Here is a 21,338-nt window from a genome sequence, read left to right as displayed (position 1 = left end):
CCGATCAGATCTTCTGAAATGTATTTTTGCAATATTCTTAAATTGCACCAGTGCTCTGGAGCTGCTTGCCCATCATGTGCTTCGCTCTAGCAGGCAGTAATGTCACTGCTAATGGCTCTCACAGTGGAGCTGTGGCATTAGCTCAGTTTACTCATTGCACACTTCATCTTATGCCTTAGAAGAAAGTCACTTGTGCTTTCATAGAAATGTCAGCTACAATCTGGTTAGATCAAGAAAAACCTTAGTGTAACTGAGAAAAAGGGTAACATTTTATTTTATAGTGTCCTTGTTAAGTGTTACATGTAGATAGTGTAGTATTAATAAATTATGTATAATTACATGCAACTAACCCTAAACCAAACCTAAACCTAACCTTATACTAAGTACATGTGGATAATTATTATAACTAAGTACTTAAATGCATAATTGCACTAACCCAGACCCCTAAAAATAAATCTCTTCAAAATAGTTAATCAAAATAACTACAGTAGTTCTGTCTCTGGAACAACTTAAACTTTTGGCTGTCATGACCTAGGTCATACAGGCTATAAGTAAATGTTAACCAATAAGCCAAACAGCAATTTAGGCATTTAAGTAATGCAGCCTTTCTAAAATCTTGCCAACAGTTAATGCGGCAATTTTATGGCAGTTGAATTTAATATAAAAAATGATTGCAAAAACTGTCAGTAAACAGTCAGTGTTGAGATAAGTCAAGATTCTCTCAAAGGTGAACTTTACTTCCACACACTGGTTAAAAAGCCTCTTCAAAGTCCTCCACAATCCACTGCAAACTCACATTAAGCTCTGGCTGCATTCTAGTCTGGAATGGGCACTTTTTACAATCCAAAAAATTCCTGATGGATAAAAATGTATAATTTATAAAGACATTATTTATTTAGTTAAATATATTGTTTTACTCAAAATTATATCTCATTGCAGAAATAAAATGGGCTGTGAAAGCAATTTCATGTTGACTTTAAACAAAAGTTTCCATTTATTCTCCATTTAATCTTTTCAATTGTTGTCTTAGAGAAACAATTCAGATATCAAAGTGCCCCATTATGCTTTTTTTTGGCTATTGCCTTTCATGTAGTGTGTAATATAGCTTTTTTGAAACTTTGTAGACCTTTGACATTCACAAAGAACAAAGTGCACGACAAATGGAGTTATTGTCTCCCAAAAGAAAGAACTGATTCTGAAATGCCTGAAACGGATCGTCAGTAATTCCAGTCTTATTTCCTTCAAGAACCTATGCTTGTAACAAATTTGATAATGCCAGCCTATGGCCTTCATTGGCTGCCCACAAACAATGTCTCAACCCAATCTCAAACACTGTAGTGATAGTTGCGAATGGAAGAATTTGGTTTGTGTTGTCAACATGTCGAGAATATATACACTGTTTCTGCGCTGCGAAAGTAAATTCACTTTGCATGAACTTCCAAAGGATGAGGACTCAAATTGATACGGTAAACCGACGGCATTGTTACTGTTCATATCACAGTATATAAAGTGCTGCAGAAGATCCAGAGCTGAAAGTCAGACATGGTGATGGCCATTTTGTTTACGACACACGCTGTAAGCAGTAACCAATCACAACAGACTTGGCTATCTGACCAATCAGAGCAGAGCAGGCTCACGGAAAGGAGGGGTTTAGAGAGACTGAATCCTTTATTGAACCGTTTCAGACACCGTGAGAAAAGAGGAGATGCTGCAATGTATATTATGAGAAATTAAAGTGTTTTTTGAGAGACCTCCAAAATAAAATTAGGAACCTTTAAAATAACATTAAAGGGACACTTTAAAGCGATAGTTCACCCAAAAATGAAAATGATCCCATCACCCTCAAGCTTTCTGACAAACATAATCGGAGATGTATTTAAAAATATCCTGGCTCTTCCAAGCTTTATAATGGTAGTGAACGGATAGAGGATAGAGCAAAACAAAACAAAACAAAAACAAAACACCGGTCACGAATTAGAAGTCTAAAATGAAAATTTCGGAGGATTTCTATATAAGAGAAGAGGAAGAGGCGTCTAAGCTTATGCTACTCCTACATCCTGCGTCATACATTGCTTCAAGGGTTACTTTTTGGTGCAAGTTGACTTGCACAGTATGCGTACGGTTGTCTGTTATTTATAAAGTTTACTTTAGATCATTTTAAATATGGATATTTTTCTTACAAAAACCCATCGATTTACTTCAGAAGGCCTTTATTAACCGTCTGGAGCCGTATGGACTATATTTATGATGGATGGATGCATTTATTTTGTGCTTCAAAACACGCCCCTCGTTCACTACCATTATAATGCTTGGAAGAGCCAGGATATTTTTAAATATATCTCAGACTGTGTTTGTCTGAAAAAAGAGAGTAAATCATGGGATAATTTTCATTTTTGGGTGAACTAACCCTTTAAGAAGCAGTTTCCATTTTTTAACCTCATTCATTGTTGTTCAAAATCTCAAGATATAGACATGTCTACCATCAAAGGAATTCTTTGAGATTATTCAAATCTCCACAAGACAAAATCTCCACAAAATTAAACAGATTGTATTGCTTAATTAATACCGCTGTTTATATAGCTCTGCACATTTGCTTTAATCCACACGTGACAACACTTATAACTCATATTGACAAAACACAGTCACTGGCAGCAGCATCTTCTGATGTTAAATATACTTTAACACACAAAAGGCCCATGGCCCCTTGAACAGACACTGAAATTGATGCTTTTAAACTTCCATATAGTGCCCTCATTGTGTCAACACAGCAGCGAGTACATTCCCCTGCGTTATGTTGGATGAGGCTTGTCTCTGTGTAGTTCCAAAACCTGCACTCAGCAGATAGACTGAACAATTCTAGGATCCATTTAAGTCCCCATATGGCTGGGAGCTGCAGCGCTCCATTGAGTTTACGTCAGAACTGTTTTTTTTTTTTTCCTTCTTCTTTTTGGTAATGTGTAACCTCTGCAATATCTGTGGCTAGGTAGGTATGATTTGTATTTCTGTCCTTGTTGTAAAGACAAGCCAGATGGCCAGCATGCTGAGTGGGTACAATCTGTGAGACAAGTGATGCGTCACAGCAGTGAAGCCTGGTGGTGGTCGTGTAGACGAACTTTGAATTTTTATAATCCAGCTTTGTCAATATACATTTTTTCTGATATATATCTAGAATAGAGAAACTGAGAAAACTGGTCTTGCTTTAGATTTTACATTGGGCTTCAAGTGGCAATCCAATACTGTTCCAAAATGGAACAAAGGAGTGCTTAAAATCAAACACTGATAGGTGATAATATTATCACATATGCACAACGGTATGAAAAATTATTCTTATACATTACCGTTCAAAAGTTTGAGGTTGTAACATATTTCATGTGTTTGAAAGAAGTCTCTTATGCTCAAAAATACAGTAAAATCATTATTATAATATTGTGAAATATTATTACAATGTTTTCTATTTTAATATATTTGAAAATGCAATGTATTCCTGTGATAGAAAGCTGAATTTTCAGCATTTTTACTCCAGTCTTCAGTGTCACATGATCCTTCAGAAATCATTCTAATATGCTGATTTGACGTGGAAAACAGTTATGCTGCTGAATGTTTTTGTGAAAACTGTGATACATATTTTATTCAGGATTCCTTGAACAGAAGGTTTGAAAGAACAGCATTTATTTGAAATGGAAAATTTTTATTAATTTTTAAATGTCTTTAATGGCACTTTTGATCAATCTGATGCAACCGTTTTGAATAAAAGTATTACATTTTTAAAATTAAATAAAAAAGTACCTCAAACTTTCGAACGATAGTGTATATTCCATCCTGGAATTTTCCCAAGATCCTTCCTAGATCCTAGATCTACACTCTTATTATCCAATTCGTTTGTAAGGTTAGGTTCAGGGTTAATTAAGAGTTACAGCTGAGGTCAGAACCTGAATAACATTTTATCTTTTGTTATTTTGACAAGAATGTTGTACTAAGACCAACAAAAATGTTGATCCAGGAACACATCCTATATGGCACCATCACACTCTCTTGTTGCTTGTTGATCATTTTTCTAAACCAGGGGTGTCCAATCCTGCTCCTGGAGGGCCACTGTCCTGCAGAGTTTAGCTCCAACCTCAATTAAACACACCTGAACCAGCCAATCAAGTTTTTTAGGCATACAGGAAACTTCCAGGCAGGTGTGTTGTGGTAAGTTGGAGCTAAACTCTGCAGAGTTTGGACACCCCTGTTCTAAAGCATTTAGAATGACATTAGAGCGCCACCTGGTGGAAATGGCTGAGCTGGTTCCATATGACTTTATATAATTTGCTATATTGTAGATGCCTGTTGTTGATTTCACCAAATAACCTTTGAATTAACCTAATATAGAGCAATCTAATCCTTACCCCAAACATAGGGACATCACAATAGATTTCACAGTTTGTCCTGAATAAAATAGGCCTTTGAGAGACTATAGATTAAAAGCCATTCTATTAAGTTTGTCTATTAAGCCGCACAAAACTTTGTGTCACACCCTGTGGGTCTGCTTGAAAGAACAGGACTGCATTACAAACCTTGCAGGTCATTTAAAGATTAATGCTGAATGCCATGCACAATTTAACTGATGTTGGCTTTCCATGTACACATCAAACTGGAGTAAACAAGCAGATAACATAAATTTTTAACAAAGTCAACGAGTGTCGAGAAATCTGTTTAAACGTAAAACTTTCAAGAAAAACAATAGAATACATATAATTACTACGCAGCATTGTCTGTAGTATTTGTTGATAAAATCATCAGCTTGTAGAACGTGCAGCGCAGTGTATTTACTTCTAAACATGCAGCGCATGTACATTAAATTATATGAAGCCATATTGCGATTCTTGTTTTCCATCTCAAATTTAAAGGGTTAATTCACCCAAAAACGAAAATTCTGTCATTAATTACTCACCATCATGTCGTTCCAAACCTGTAAGACCTTCGTTCATCTTCGGAACACAAATGAAGATATTTTTGATGAAATCTGAGAGGTCCATAGACAGTCATTTACCCACCGCTTTCAAGGTCCAGAAAGGTACTGAAGACATTGTTAAAACAGTCAGCGTTACTGCAGTGGTTCAACCTTAATTTTATGAAGTGACAAGAACACTTTTTGTGCGCAGGAATGACACAGTTGTTATTTTTGTTTTGTTTTTGCGCACAAAAAGCATTCTCATCGCTTCATAAAATTAAGGTTGAACCACTGCAGTCATGTGGACTATTTTAATGCTGTCTTTAGTACCTTTCTGGACCTTGAAAGTGTTGGTTAAATTGCTATCTATGGACGAGTCATGAACCTCACGGATTTCATAAAAAATATCTTAATTTGTGTTCCGAAGATGAACGAAGGCCTTATGGGTGTGGAACAACATGAGGGTGAGTCACTATTAACAGAATTTCCATTTCTGGGTGAACTAACCCTTTAAGACCACTTGAAATGATAATTAAGACTTTTCATATAATATTTAAGATATTTAAGAATTTTATGTCCTTAAATTTGATCAAACTGAACTTAAGACTTTTTAAGACTAACTCAGACATGCATGACACCAATTGTCCAGCTAATTAGGAGGAAGTGTGCTACAGTATTACTTTTCTAGCAGGTCAGACTTACAATACCCAGCAGAAATTAAAAAGGATGAAAAATTCCATAGAAAGAGGGACCTAGAGAATATAAAGACATTGCAACCATACCAAAACTAGCAACCACTTAGCAATATTCTGGCAACCATCCACAACCATCTATTGTGACATTAAATTTTGCATGGGTAAGCAAGTCAAATTTTCTTCAGAAAATGTAAAAATATAGTTAATAGATGCTGCTGTTGAGGAAAGATGCTATTCAGGCTGCATCTGCCCCCCAAACTCGATTCCTAACCTCAAGTTTCCCGGCATCTGCAACATACTTATTCATGTATTCAGGCATTCTAATATACCCCTGCCTTGGCATGGCAATTACCAGTCCATCTTTTCCAGCCCGCTCTCCACTGCCAGCCTCAAATCGTCCCTCAGTTAGGGGATAAGTATTCACCCCAGGGTCTGGGCATTTAAAAATACTCTGGAGAACTCATTTAACCACTGTACTGCTCCTCTCTATTGGGACCGATTCTGTACCGTGGGCCAGAAACCCTGACTAATTCCTAAATATTGGAAATTTATAATTCCTGAATGAATATATTCATGACTGGTATTTAAGTTTAAGAAAATGTCTAAAGGATCAGGTTTAAATAGGGTGACGCACACAGTTTTGACATGATTCTGAGCTGCTGTGACCCAAGAAAAGCATGTAGTGAGAACTCGATTATGTGATATTTTGCGGAGTATTGACGTTAATCACAAGTTTGTAGAATAAAAAAAAAATAATTCGATAATGTGCATGGCTTTTATGAGCTGAATTAATTAAAGTAAATGTCTTGAGTGATTTTAAAATGTCAGAATGCCATGACTTACAATCTGCCATCATTATAACAATTACCTATTCAGATTACATAACACAAATTGTTCTCTAAGTTTACATGGTTTAAAATTATTCAAAATTATGTTCTTCATATCTTATTTTATGATGTACATGTCGTGGTCATGTCTATTCACACAGACACACACAGACACACACAGACACACACAGACACACACAGACACACACATGATAAAATACCATCAACTGCCACAACTAACTAACTGATCACAAGACAAGTTACTAAATGTGACAACAAAATCAACAACAACCGTGTACAGTTCATATATTCAGCAAAGATGCATTCAATTGAAAGACATTTATAATATTACAAAAGATATCTATTTCAAATAAACGCTTTCTATTGATCAAAGGATCCTAAAAAAAAAAATTATCACAGTTTCCATAAAAACATTAAACAGTAGAACTGATCTGATCATTGATGATAATAATAAATGTTTCTTGAGCAGCAAATCAGTATATTAGAATGATTTCTGAAGGATCATGTGACACTGAAGACTGGAGTAATGATGCTGAAAATTCAGCTTTGCATCACAGGAATAAATTACATTTTAATATATATTAAAATAGAAAAGAGTTAAACATTTTTACCAACCCCAAACTTGAACATTAGTGTGTATAAGTACCGGTCAAAAGTTTGGAAACATTAAGATTTTTTAATGTTTTTGAAAGAACTCTCTTATGCTCACCATGGCTATATTTATTTGCCCAAAATACAGTAAAAACAGTTATATTGTGAAATATTTTTACAATTTAAAATAACTCTTTTATGTTTTAATACAATTTAAAATGTAATTTTTTTCTATGATGGCAAAGCTGAATTTTCAGCATCATTACTCTAGTGTTCAGTGTCACACGATCCTTCCGAAATCCTTGTAAAATGCTGATTTTGTGCTCAATTGTTATCAATTATGGTAACGCTTTAGCATAGGGAACACATATTCACTATTAACTACAACTTTTCCCTCAATAAACTCCTAATTTACTGCTTATTAATAGTTAGTAGTGTTGTTGTTAAGTTTAGGTATTGGGTAGGATTAAGAATGTAGAATAAGGTCATGTAGAATAAGGCATCAATATATGATCATTAAGTATTAATAAACAGCCAATATTCTAGTAACATGCAATCTAATAAGCAACTAGTTAAAAGATCCTAAAATAAAGTGTTTCCTCAATTATTATTGGTGCTCAATTAAGAATGATAGTTTTTATTTTTTTCAGTGCTGAAAATTTTTGATGCTTAATATTTTTGTGGAAACTGTGATACATTTTTACCTGGATTCTTTGATGAATAGAAAGTTCAAAAGAACAGTGTTTATTTTAAATCTTTAGTAACGTTATAAATGTCTTTACTGTCACTTTTGAATTTAATGCGTGCTTGCTGAATAAAAGCATTGCTTACTCCAAACCTTTGAATGGTACCGTTTTCAACACTGATAATAAGAAATATTTCTTAAACAGTAAATCAGCATATTAGAATGATTCTTAAGGATCGTGTGACACTGAAGACTGGACTAATGATGCTGAAAATTCAGCTTTGCATCCCATGAACAAATTACATTAAAACAGAAAACAGTTACCGGTACTGTATATGAAGTTAGTTGAAGCTTTGACAGAATCTTCCGAAGGGATGAGAATGTCACAAAAGTGGCGTTTAGGTGGTGCAGTACTGTATAAAAGTTTCTACCACAACATTTCCTCTTATGAGACCGCCCTGGCATTTGAGTCACGTGTGACTTTTAAGGTGTGCAAATGTTCTGTAGGTTTCAGAGAAAAAATAGATGCATCTGTGGATTTTTTAAGTACCACACAAGTGCAGGTTTTTGCAGGTACTCAAATCAAACGCCTCCCATATGATCACTGATTGATTGCCACGTCTGTCTCAAGGGTCCCTACTGAAGCTTTTAACATTAGGAGTCTCATTTCTGTTCATCCGAATCCCAAAAAGGCTGTTCATTTTTACAGACTGTGATGCAAAAAAAAAAAAAAAAGTTCCCTAATATATTCCCTTTCCCTATAAAGGAATGATTATATTCTTGATTTGAAGTAAAAAGAAAAAATTTTTCTCATTTGTAATTTAATAATTCATGCATCAGAGGGTTAAATTAATGGAATCCATCCATTTAGACCTGATACAGATGACTGGTAAGGAGGCAAATGTTATATGATTTGATCTACAGCTAAAACCCTTAAATCACATCCTACACATATTATCTCAGAATATGTGCACCAAGCAATATACGAGGCTCACGTGTCTCATATTATGTATTCCTTCTATTTTCCGCATGACGAGGCCTGGAAAATTGACTCAGCGATGTTTCCATGCAAAGTGGATTTACTTTTACATTAACATAAATAGCAATGTCTCGGGTCATCAAAGCGGGACGCAGGTGTAGCCTCAGTGTTAACATTACAGCGATTGTCAACCCTCAGCAAAGACACAGGAGTATCTCAGATGCAAATGAACGGCACGCTGCCATTCACCTCGCCGTTTGCTTCCCTCTGTCACATGCATGCAAACACACCGTGTGATATGCGACGACGTTTATGCTAATTTGAGCTTATTGTGCAGCAGTCGGCCTGCGTTTGTTGAGCATGTGATGTATCTGGTGTCAAAACTGTTGGAAACCACTGTCAAAACATGTAATTTGACCCTGAGGCACTCAAAATGAACACAGAAGCAATAGTTTCTGCCAAAATATAGTAGTTAGTAAAGCAAGTTACAATAGTTAGAAAGGGTGGTAAGTTATTCTGTCACATGATGTTGTTGCAGTACTCGACTTGTTGCTAGAACGATTGTTTTGCAAGTTGTAATTTAAAGATACAGGTAAAATTATATATAAAAAAATATTTAAACTCAAATCATTATTCAAAGTCCAAGCATTTATTTTGCGATTATCCTTGGAGCAAAATAACATCAGCTAATCATCGCAAAATCCCTTACATAACAGTAGTGTCAGTAAATTTACTATGGTATTTTGGTGGAAACTATGATTACCATGAAAATTTTTGTAAGGGTAGGCTAACATGCAAATTAAATGCATTTGCTTAATATAATAAGATTCATTTAGACTTAATACATATTTTTAAACCTCAATAGAGTGCAAGTGCAACAGTCGGATTCCATTCATTTTTCCATAAGGAAATTGATTTTTAACGATAACTTGTAAACCTTTAAAGACAACCTTACTGTGAGCTATGAGGTTGTTAATCGATAGTATATGCTTCTTTTGAAGCCGGTAGCCTGTATTGTTTCAACTTAGTTTTAAAATAATCATGTTTAACAGCAGAATTTGTGGTGAAAAACTACATTACCCATGATGCTGTACAGAAAATTCCACCAATTAGTGTGTTAAAAAAGCAAAAGATCTCTTTAGCTCTGCCCACTCCAAAGAAGCACTGCAAATTATGTAATCGAGTCGGTCTCTCTATGCTCTTAACATACTTAAATATTTAAATATATTTGCATCTTTTGCAATAAACTTAAAATATCTTGTCATTTTTAAATGCATAGGTTTATATTTCCCAACCGTTTTTAATTTAATTATGCTGTTCACAATGCTTCATGGGATTGTAGTTCTTTCAATCACTAAAGCCCATTAAGCACACAGTCTTGAACCTTTGTATTCTTTGCTTGAAATCAAAGTTTGGAATCTTACGATTTACCTCAAAGCTGGTTGACTGGGTTCATGTCTTATAATGCTTTGACGAAGACTTTTTTGAAATCCTTATGAGAAATGAATGGAAAAAAATACTTCAGCAGAAAATGTGTGCGGGCACAGTCGCACTCTATATACTTTCTCATACATTTACTATCAACATTTTTAAATGCAGATATTTTGCATTTGCTTGTTTCAAAACCACAGATGATTTATTTGTGTCTGGTATCTTATGACAGTGCATACCATATAATAAATCAGAAGTCTAGATATTATATGAACAGATAACGCCTAAAGAAATGAATTCATCTTCTCAAGACTCCTAATCTCCACCATTCCCAATTTACCTGTGTCTCTTTTCACCTTCTCATAAAAGAATAAAGCAGTTCACCCTGGGGACAAAGGGCTGCACTCGCAACCAAACAAAATGAAGAGCGGAGAGCAATAATCATTTGCATTTCCAACATCTGCTTTCTTGACGGAGACCAATAATTTGTTATTTTGCCGCCTGGAGCCCCGTCTTCATATCCAGGTCCCCTATCGAGGTGTTTTGTCACAAGAGTGCATTTTTATGACACCGGAAAAACTCCTGTTGGGTGATTTATTTAATCTACTTCCTTTCTTTGTACATTTATTTATTTATTTATTTATTTATGTTATTAGTGGTTAGGGTCTGGCTGGGTAATTTACCCAACACATTTCAGATTACATTAGACACTGCTCTAGCTGGCCGGTCAAACTGAAAGCCATGTAAAATTCAATGTGCATGATACATGGGGCGATTTTCTAGCCTCAGGATTTGTAAAGTACAAAAAAAAAAAAAAAAAAGCTACAGCAACAACAACAACAACAACAGATCCTTCCAAGTTGTAAAGACCCATCAGGACTAAGTCCCTAGGGCGGATTTGTGAAAGGCCTTTTTTCCAGGAAGGTCAAATGCCCCGAGAGCTCTAATAGTAATGCCACTTTGAGCGGGGTTGCAGGGCCAGAAGTCTACTGCAGGTTGGTGGATTGAAGAGTGAGCAAGTTCTCACTTTCATGCTCCTTCACTTCCATTTTACTAATGCTGCCATATATCTCCCCGTCGGGAGGGAGGTGGTTTAAACCCCTGGGAAGAAAGCAATGATCTAATATACTGTGCCAAGAAGAGATGTTATGTTAGAGATGTGGTTCTCGACTGTTGGGTTGTGACCCAGAAATGGATCTCAGGTCTGATCTGATTTCAGCAGCGAAAAACAATACTAATTACAAATAATAATAATAAAAAATCGATATAATAAATATAAGCAAAAAAATGGGCTAATTATGATTTTTTTTTAAAGAGAGGAGAAAACACTTTTGTTCAGCATCGTTAACATCAAAGGCAGGTCATTAAATCAAACTCTAGCATATTTTGGCTGATAAAAAACAAAATTGTTGTTGAATTTTCTTATTCAGTCCATGCCATGTTAATATTTTTTGCATATGGTTGGGCTTCATGCAGTTCATAGTAATAATTAATACATAATTTGGATCCTGAAGCAAAACAGTCTGAGCAACAGACTTTGTTAAACACACAAATGTCATGGATGCATCTCAAAACACCTTTTCTGTTGAACTGTACATTGCAACTGTCTTCCATTTCTTCTCTTCTACCATTCTTCCAGGACTGTATGACCAGTCACTACATAATACAGACATATACGTATAGTGTATAATAGATATAAGATGGGGCTGTGGAATAATGGAAGTGTGCACCATTCATTCAAGGGAAATGGTTGTCCTAGAGTTATTACTTTGATTATTTGTTGACTTGGCCTGTATCAGGTATGAGGAGGCAGGTGTTGAATGGTAAGCAGAGGCTTTACTTACACCAGGACATGTTGATTGTAAAGCTCTGTGCGTGAACAGTCCGATCTACGACCAAGATTTTGATGCTTCAACAGCAGATCATCTGTTCTTTTTCCTCAGTGTCATATGCACTGTAAACAAATCATATCCATAATGAATATTTTGCCTTGTTTTTTAGTAAAAATAATCAAACATTCTTAATTTACCGGAGAAACAAAACTGCATTAAGACTTATTTTCAAAGAATATTTCAAATTCGGTCATTGTCAATATCACTTACTCACCCTCATGTTGTTCCAAACTTGCATGGTTTTCTTTCTTCTGTAGACCACAAAAAGAGATGTTAGCAATATGTTGATGCTGTCAAGCTAGAAAAACGACAAAAAAGGCACCATAAAAGTCCATACTACTATATTCAAAGTCTTCTGAATATATTAAAATTTGAAGTCTAACGACCGTTATGATATGAGACACAAAAGCAATGACATTTGGCATTAACAATGTCAAACCTAGCATGGCATGTCTTGATGCACCATGCTTGAATAAAAGTGTATGTGAAGGAGATTTTTAGACTTGCAGCAGAGAAGATTTGCTTTAAATAATGACAAAGTCTTTTCCTCACACAAAGTTATTGTATGACTTCAGAAGAACACACAATAGCTTCAAATGGGCTGGCAAGCCCCAAAAGTTACACACATAATAAAGGTAGTTAATTATGGTGCTTTTTATCTTTTTTTTTTGTTTTTTTTTAGCTATTGTTAGATTATTTCTCTTGTTATGAGTATATTCCTCATTAAATTTTCTCATTAAGTTTCTAACAGCTGTTTTTTGCAGTGTGAAGTTGATATGGCAAAACTCTCCTGTTTAAAAGTTGTGAAAAAATATGCAACATTGATGGATTCTGCACATTTCCATTATAAATTATAATAATTTCAGTCATTTTTCTCCACTGTCACTGTAATGTGACAAGCATACAAAAATATACATTGTGCAAATCTTCAGGTTTCCTAATAAAAAATAAGTTTATTCAAGTGTGCTATACTTCTTTTAAACTAAAAATAAGAAAGTATTCTTTCAGTCTACTTTTTAATGTACTTCTCAGAAATATACTTAAAATTCCAATTAAGTCCAAGTATAATTGGCCTATACTTTATCTTTTGATCGTGATTTACTTAAAAGTATAATTAAGTATTCTAAGTACACTTTGGTTGTAGTTGTTTACCCTTTTGATTGAGTAGCCTATTAAATACTTTTTCACATAGTTCTACATACTGTCTTAAAAAACATTTAAATACAAACATATTTGAAAATATTGATTTATAAAGTAAACAGATATGTTCCTAATTCTGAGCATGTGGATTTTTTTGTGTACTCCACTGGTAGTGTACATAGGAATTTACATAAAATCTACTTAACTCTTTCCTTGGCATTGACGGAATTTTCCAGCAATCCATGTTTTCACTGTTATACAATAGGGGGCGCTATTACACACCTTCCGAAAGAGTACAGAATCCAGTAGCCCCTCACTGCACAACAGGAGAGGGTAGGGTAAGGGATATGTAAAGTGGGAGGAGTTGGATCCAGATCCAGGGGGTGGAGATGGGTAGGTTTAGATCCAGGGGGCGGAGACAGGTAGATTTAGGGATATGTAAAGTGGGAGGAGTTGGATCTGGATCCAACCTTGCCCCCTGGATCTCGTGTTCTGCAGTGTGGACCATCTCACAGAATCTCCGGATCAAAACACAGGCGAAGAAGCAGAAACAAGCGATAGAAGCATTGCTTATGCACGTGTAAAATAACGCAATCATCAAACATTAAATTGCCTAATGTTACCGAATGAAATGTCAACTCAGGAAGAGGTATAGGACTGAACAAGCTTTGGGGGTGTTGATGAAAGCAATCCACTCCATCTATGTTTTAATTATCATTCTGAATCTGATCCAGACGTAAGCTTTGAAAAAAAACACAATTTTCTCAGCTTTTTATTCAAAATCTAGTATTCAAAAGTATATTTGCAGTATAAAACCACTAAACTAGTAGTTTACTGAGAGTATACTTTAAAGTGTTCTTTCATAAACAAAAAAAATGTGCTACAAGTATTTAGTAAACTATCAGTATATATATATATATATATATATATATATATATATATATATATATATATATATATAGTTCACTTGTAGTATAGTTGCAATACAAATGAAAAACTTAGTTGTAGATTAGCTGTGTATGCAAAGTTTACTACTGTTACATTTAAAGGTGATAGAGAGGATTTTTTTGGCAAAGTATTGGAACACGAGTGTTTACCACCGGCATTCGCTGTGTCGTGTTTTTTGGATTCATTATATCGGACTCACCGCAGGTAACTCATAATCTGCAGTTGTTACTCCTGTCTCCTGACAAAAACATTGCATGCAGCGCCTGTGGAGTGTGGAAAGTTACTGTTCTCTCACAAGGAACGTCACGGCAGTGATTGACAAGCCAGAGGGCCAATTGTTTACGCGATGATCGCGTAAACGATTGGCTGATGTTTTTAAGGTCCTACCTTGTGCACAGATGATGTATATTAATATTATTACTTTCAGTGCACCTAATAAATAGTCTTTTATCAGTTAGTAACAGTTTCAAGTAATATTGCAAAAATGTATAAAACAAAACATCCTCTTTAGCACCTTTAACGCTCCCGTGTGTATTTGTGTAAGCGCTCAGTGAAGAGCGTTAAACATGTCTATTTACAACATGTTTTGAAGCGCTGATCATTGTAGCCAATCACAGACATATCTGTTGAGTGCGTGAACACAATGGCCAATCAGAGGTGTTTAAGTATCCGCTCAACAGTGGGGGACATGCTGGTATCGTCACATTTTTTAAATTTCACTACCGACTTGGTACCGAAGTCGGTACTTTTGACAACACTAACTTATGCTATGTTTTTATACTTTTATACTATGCTTTTATACACTAAAAAGTGGGCCAATTTAGTCCCTAGTACTATTGAAATAGTACACTTACAAGTATACTACTCATACATTGATATTAGTATACTTACTACTATACTTAAAAATATAATTAATAATATAAACTTGAAGTATATTGTTTTTTGTAAGGGTTGGCAAAGCACATGGATGGCAATACTAGTACAGTACCACTACAGAAAAGTATTTCAGTAGCTCTACTTAAACAACCAATCTGTTCACTTACAAAGAAATCAGTATGCAGGCAGAATATTGGTGAAATTGGCAAAGAAGCAAAAGATATAAAATATTTATAAAATACTCCATTCTAACAATGATCCGTCATGACAATTGTCTCAATTTTGAATTGGGCTAAGGTGCTCCAAGCCAAGAGAGAGTGTTACCTGACATAATTTCAGCTTGTTCTGTTCAACACATCAATGCCATGGCAACATAATCTTTCATAACAGGGCTTAACAATTAAAAAGAGGGTCAGAGCTGATGAGCCTGCTGTGAACGAATGCATTCAGAGGACTGGGAAGGAAAGCTTACCTGGTAAACAACATGTATTTTGCAGGGTACAGCAATGCATCCATCTTTGATTAGTGCAGCCAGTACTTGCAGCCTGAACAGGAAGAGAGAGGGTAGTCTTTAAGTAAAGCCACCTTCTTTTCTTCATTCTGCTTTAAAAGCTATTCCATGTTATCAGATTTTGGCCACCCGTGTAAGGCACGACATTTCTCCCAGATTACAGCATCTTTTATTTAAATGTCAGGGTCCTCCGAGGCTCTCCGGTGGTGTACGGTCTACCACAGATGTTCAAAGCTGTTCTGAGGTCAGTACTGGATGTGGGGGGAGACGAGGGACTGAGACTCAATCTGTACCTGCAGCTAGAAAGGTCACGGGGGGAAACTCATTCGAAAAACCACAGTCTTTAATATATCCACATAAAGCTTAAACAAGACTAACAAAAAGTACTGTGCAGGTACAGGTACAGGTTGACCAGGGATTGAATATGATACTTTTCAAATGTTTGGGGTCAGTATGATTTTTTTAAAAGCAATTATTAATACTTTTATTCAGCAAGTATGCATTAAATGGATCAAAAGTGACAGTGAAGGCATTAATAATGTTACAGAAATTTTCTATTCCAAGCAAATGCTGTTTCTATTCAACTTTCTATTCACCAAAGAAACCTGAAAAAAACTGTATCATGGGTTCCTCAAAAATATTAAGCTGTACAACTGTTTTCAACATATATACATATACATACATACTCTTATGCACAATCTGTTGCCTGCCCCTTAAGGTCACTTAATATAAAATGAAACCATACTGGCCTATTTCAGGCACTTTCTAAGCTCCAGTAAGATTCACAAATTAACGATATACACCCAGCATTGTATTCATCAACCAAGAAAACTGATTTACTCCTTGGAGTCAACAATAAGCCACAAGACACCTGAGTCACTATGGTTATCACCATCATTGCTGTAATTCCTTCCTGTGATTTAAGCCTAACTCAAATAAAGGTGGAATAAAGGCTTGCTCTTGCCTTTGGGTGAAGGGTGTCCAGAAACTTTGTCACATTAATTGATGGCTTCATTAGATCGCAATCAGAGCACTTCAGTTTGCCTCCAGGGCATGGCTAACCCATTCCTATGCATTTGAGAATAAAGCTGGGAAAATAGGGTTTTACTGCAGTGGATATTGCGCCTGTCACACCGGGAGAACCAAGAGAAAGCCTCTGTCTGCTACGAGCATAATGTAGATAAAGTAGAAGCAAGGTCGAGTTACATGGAGACTGATTGTGGTGCGATAGGATTGCGGCGAAAAAATTAAATGACAAAGAAGTTTAGTCAGATATGGACTTTTAGACATGGCAAGACAATTTGTCCTTCCGTACTTTTTTTTTGGAAGGGATAAATTATACCTTTTTAGATCTATAGACCAACTTGTTTTGTGACAAGGCCTGCATCATTATTTTTTGTCAGAATTTCAGAGGGAAAAAAAATCTGGTAAGGGATCATCTGCACAATTTTTTGGACAGCATGTCTTTTGACTCAAGAATTACAGACAATAGCAGAGTTATTGTGTGTGTGAGAGCAACAAGAGATAACAGTCAAACTGCAACAAAGTAACTACAATAACAGCAGACCTATTACTGAATTACAGTCACAGTGAGTGGTTTTGAAAGAGGACTATTTCATCTAATGTAGGAGAGCCGAGAGACATTTTTCAAAAACAATTGATAGCCTCAACTATAAGCCATGCTGCAATTATGTAATCTTTTCAGTAATAATAGGGTGCAGTTCAAGCAAAGCATGGCCATCCAATTTTATGGTGGTTGTCTAGAAATTCCTGGTCAACAGTAGATGTCAAACTATAACATGCTCGGTATAAAATGCTGGTGTGTACAACTTAAAGCTACAATATGTAAATTTTTCGCCGCTAGAGGTCGCCTGAACAAAACAAAGGCGTAGCTTGATGACACCGAGTTTGAGCGCGGATTCTTGGGAGATGTCGTCTACATCTCACAGTCAGTGGAAACGAATCGGGACGGGCAGAAATCATATTCATGGATGAGATTACTAACGTTACTGTAGTATGAAGCAGAGCAGGACAAGTGCTGTTGGAGCTGGATGAGGCCGCTGAGGCGATTGCTAATGAGAGACGAACGTGACATATGACTCGCAAGCAGTGGAGCTCTTATTATGCTGCAGTCGCTGCTTTCGCTTCTTCCGGTCAAGCGTATGAGGTAACACAGCGCTATTTATCATATTAGAGACATACTGTGTTAAAATTTTTATAATGTTACTCTGTGCATCTATGACTGTGTTAAAAATGTTATAATGTTACTCTGTGCATTCGCTCGGCGGCTGCTGTGAGACACTTGTTGCACATTGCAGTAGGTTAGATCAATTTTAGAATATCATTATTAAATGCTGGGTGGCTTGTGTTGATAGATGACATGCAATTAATTTTAAAATGTATTGTATAAATGCTGTATTAGCTACTTGACAAAATAGTTTTTCTCTGAGGTATGGTAAAATCATGGTACTCTTGGAAAATCAAGAAAACTAGATTTAAACAATAAGACTAAACGTGTTGAGCTATATAACTCGTTTTCTGTCTATAAATGTAAACAGTTGTTCCCTTGTCTAGTAAAACATGTAATATATTAAAGCGTCTTTGGTGTTTTAATGGTTTCTACAAAATAAAACCGGAAACCAAGGGTAAGGCAGATATGACGCCATTGACAGGCGACTCCCGGACGAGTCCCTTATCCTTGGATAAAATCGCGATTTTCTCACGATTTACAAATAACGTTAGTTGGAAACATCTGGGATATTGTAAGTACTCAACTGAACAAAATATATAACACTGGCCTAGTGGTTTTTGGATTTTTTACCTCAAAAATGTTACATATTGTGCCTTTAACAAGCTAAAGCAACAAGATCTTATTAACCATTATGGTAACACAGAAGAACTTCGGTAAAGTTGGTTTTATATTCGCACATTCTGACTTCTGATAAATTCAGGCTTTCCAATAAATGTGCAATAAATTAATGTTTGCGAATTTTAAGCAGCGACGTGATATTGACAACCAACGATTGTCAACTTACAACATTTTTCACAGTCGATCAAAATAGGCAAGTATTGTTTTAATGGCATATTTACTTGTGAATGTCCACTGAATGTCCAATGTAGTGTGATTAACAAGACTATTGAATACGGATGGCCGAATGTGCGAATATAAAACCAACTTTACCGAAGTCACAGAAGAACTAGTCTGGCTAACTCACTTAGATCAATACTAGTCTAAGCAGTACAACAGAGGCCAAATACCTCATAATAAGAATTACTACAAATTAATTAATATTCATTCATAATATTAAATAAAATTTGACTTCAACAACGCCAATTTAGATGTTCCCATATGAAGCACAATTTTATATAATATGATGTTTTTACAGCATACATATATTTCCAAGAAAAAAAAGATTATAAGATGTATATCACAACACAAGACTAGAACAGGTCTGAGTAACAGCGGCAGAGTGCAACAGGTGAGCACAGCCTTGTCATCAGCAGATATCGCGTTATAACAGTTCAACAAACAAAATTGATATCGAGAAACTTACATTTTAGACACAACTGGCCAGTTTCTTTGTCTATTTGTGCTCCTCCAACGAAAAGCGCTCCAGACGAAGTTAAAGAAGGAACAAATGTTGACTGTCTTCGATCAACACACAGTGTTCGGTTCCTGAATGAATCAGTGTGTTTGAACGAATCAGTTGAGTGAATGATTCAGTGACTCACTCATACAGAATTATTCCTGAGTCCCGAATGAATCTTTTGACTCACACATAAATGATTCAATACCTCGCACGCATGTTTTGTTCCTGAATTAAAGGGTTACTTCAGGATTTAGCATTAAGCTTTGTATTAGTAGAATACCACTAGTATTTTCGAATTACTGTGCTTTCCCCCTTCATATCAGCCCGAGATGAGAGATTTATGCATTTTTATTCTGTAAAAAAGCCTCCGATGACGCAAAAATCGTCATTTTGCGTCATCGGAGGCTTTTTTTAGCCTGACTACGTCAGACTTCCTACTTCCGCTCAATTTCATTTCGCTTCTGTACTCAGTCTGATACAGCGTCAGAGCTTTGTGTTTGCCACCGGTCTGGAAACAGCCGGGCCAATCAACGAACAGAGGGCGGGCTGAGAGTCGTGACGTAGATGCTAAGCGCCGAGTTTTACATTGTAGGTTAGAGAAATCGAAAACCGAAACGACCGCGGAAATGGGAAACGAGACACGGGATGCAAACTTCGGGATGCATTAACTTCGCATAATCTGCAAAAGTCGTTTACAGCCATGTTCACTCCGGTATTTCGCTCACATCATCATGTGTTTACAACAGGTTTACAGTGGAAGTTCAATCATAGATTTGAGTTCGATGCATGATGTCTGTGCTTCGATGCGGCTGTACAGGCGGATAACATACGTCATAACTAAACGTATCTGATTGGCTTACGGGTAACCAATGATTTTAAACTTCAGACAAGCGTCCCCTAGCGAGAGAGAAAACACTTCTCTATTATGCCATTCCAGACTCTGTCTACGAAGCAAAGTGAAGTAGCAGAGTCTGGTATTACCAGGCTAGGCTTTTTTGGCCAGAGGCATAAAACTACAGCCAGTAATAGCAGGTAGTTCCGCATTTTTTCACCACGCCCATACATATGTGCGTTTGAGGTTACTCACGGACATAGATCAAAGATTTTATCAAAAGTGGGTGTCAATTATATTTTTAAGCTTAACATATTTTGTTATAGTCTGCACTACATCAGTGGTTCATCTCGCAAATTTATCGGTCTCTGCAGTCATCTCAACCAATACAGCAACAGGCTTTTGTGGTAACGTTAGCATAAATAGATAAATAGACTAACTCAGTTTTACAGAACAGTGGCTTTACTTTGATAACAGTCAACTTATATGCAACTTATATGTAATTGTCTATCTAACGTTACTTTGCTAAGTTTGCAGTTTTACTGCTACCTATGTGCTACCTACAGCACTACGTATAGGCTACTGTGTTATCAGTCTAGTATCAGCGAGTCTTACGTCTAGGCGAATACGCTTAGTACCAGATGCCCAGGCTGTTCGTCCTCTGGGAAAGTGAATATCGATCGCGGTGTCCATCAGAATGGTTCTCTTCATTGCAAGGATATTTGGTTCGTAGTCCTCGTGCTTGAAATGGAGACTACATATTCTGCGGTTTTTTTAGGTTTTCTATAACGGTGTTATCTCCAAACATCGGGTGTTTGATGGCCCACAGCCACTGTTTACATCGCTCCAAATCTTTAACTTAATCGGAAAATGATGGAAACTTACTTGTCCTTTCCTGGTTTTGGGTGTACATCCAGGTACAAAGCAATTTAGCACCATTTCGCTGTAAATGTATGAACTAACTCACGATTTATAGAATTAATATGTAACAAAGCAAACCTAGTTGTTTGAATTTTCCTGGTAATTCCGCCTGTAACCGATAGGCGTGGTTTGGGCGTGGCCTCGCAGGGGCAGCAAAACAAGTGCATTCTGGGAGTTGTTGTCTTTCATCCACATTAGTCAAAAATACATTTTCTGCCTTTTCTCAGTCTAGAAAGCTCCAAATTCAAAAATAATTTCACATTTCTACTACATAAATGACCAATTTTAAATACACATTCATCTTTCCAGGGGTGAAGTACCCCATTAATTAACAATTTCAGCTCACTCATAACAGTCCCTTGTCGCCATCTACTGGTGTCTGTAAAAGAGTCGCTAAAAATCCCCACCATAGACCAACCAATTTTGAAAACTGGATAAAACTGGATAAAATAAAACTGGATAAAAA

General features: G+C 36.1%; 1 protein-coding gene across 2 annotated transcripts in view; it reads right to left on the bottom strand.

The window, feature by feature from the left end:
• slc16a1a (solute carrier family 16 member 1a) overlaps positions 1-20,865 on the bottom strand; it is a 38,900-nt gene extending 18,035 nt beyond the window's left edge. The window contains exons 1-4 of one of the 2 annotated variants that reach the window (XM_048198992.1): positions 20,837-20,865; positions 15,491-15,563; positions 12,269-12,305; positions 12,007-12,116 (exon numbers count right to left, since the gene is read on the bottom strand). The gene's annotated coding sequence lies outside the window, so the exon portion shown is untranslated. Of the gene's footprint in view, positions 1-12,006; positions 12,117-12,268; positions 12,353-15,490; positions 15,564-20,836 lie in introns of both variants that reach the window. The other variant, XM_048198995.1, reaches the window with a different exon arrangement.
• Positions 20,866-21,338: the final 473 nt, after the last annotated feature.

The sequence above is a fragment of the Megalobrama amblycephala genome, linkage group LG8 (genome assembly GCF_018812025.1).
Source record: "Megalobrama amblycephala isolate DHTTF-2021 linkage group LG8, ASM1881202v1, whole genome shotgun sequence".
Classification (NCBI taxonomy): domain Eukaryota; kingdom Metazoa; phylum Chordata; class Actinopteri; order Cypriniformes; family Xenocyprididae; genus Megalobrama; species Megalobrama amblycephala.
The sequence above is the reverse complement of the archived record's forward strand: the minus strand, read 5'-3'. Positions and strand labels throughout refer to the sequence as shown.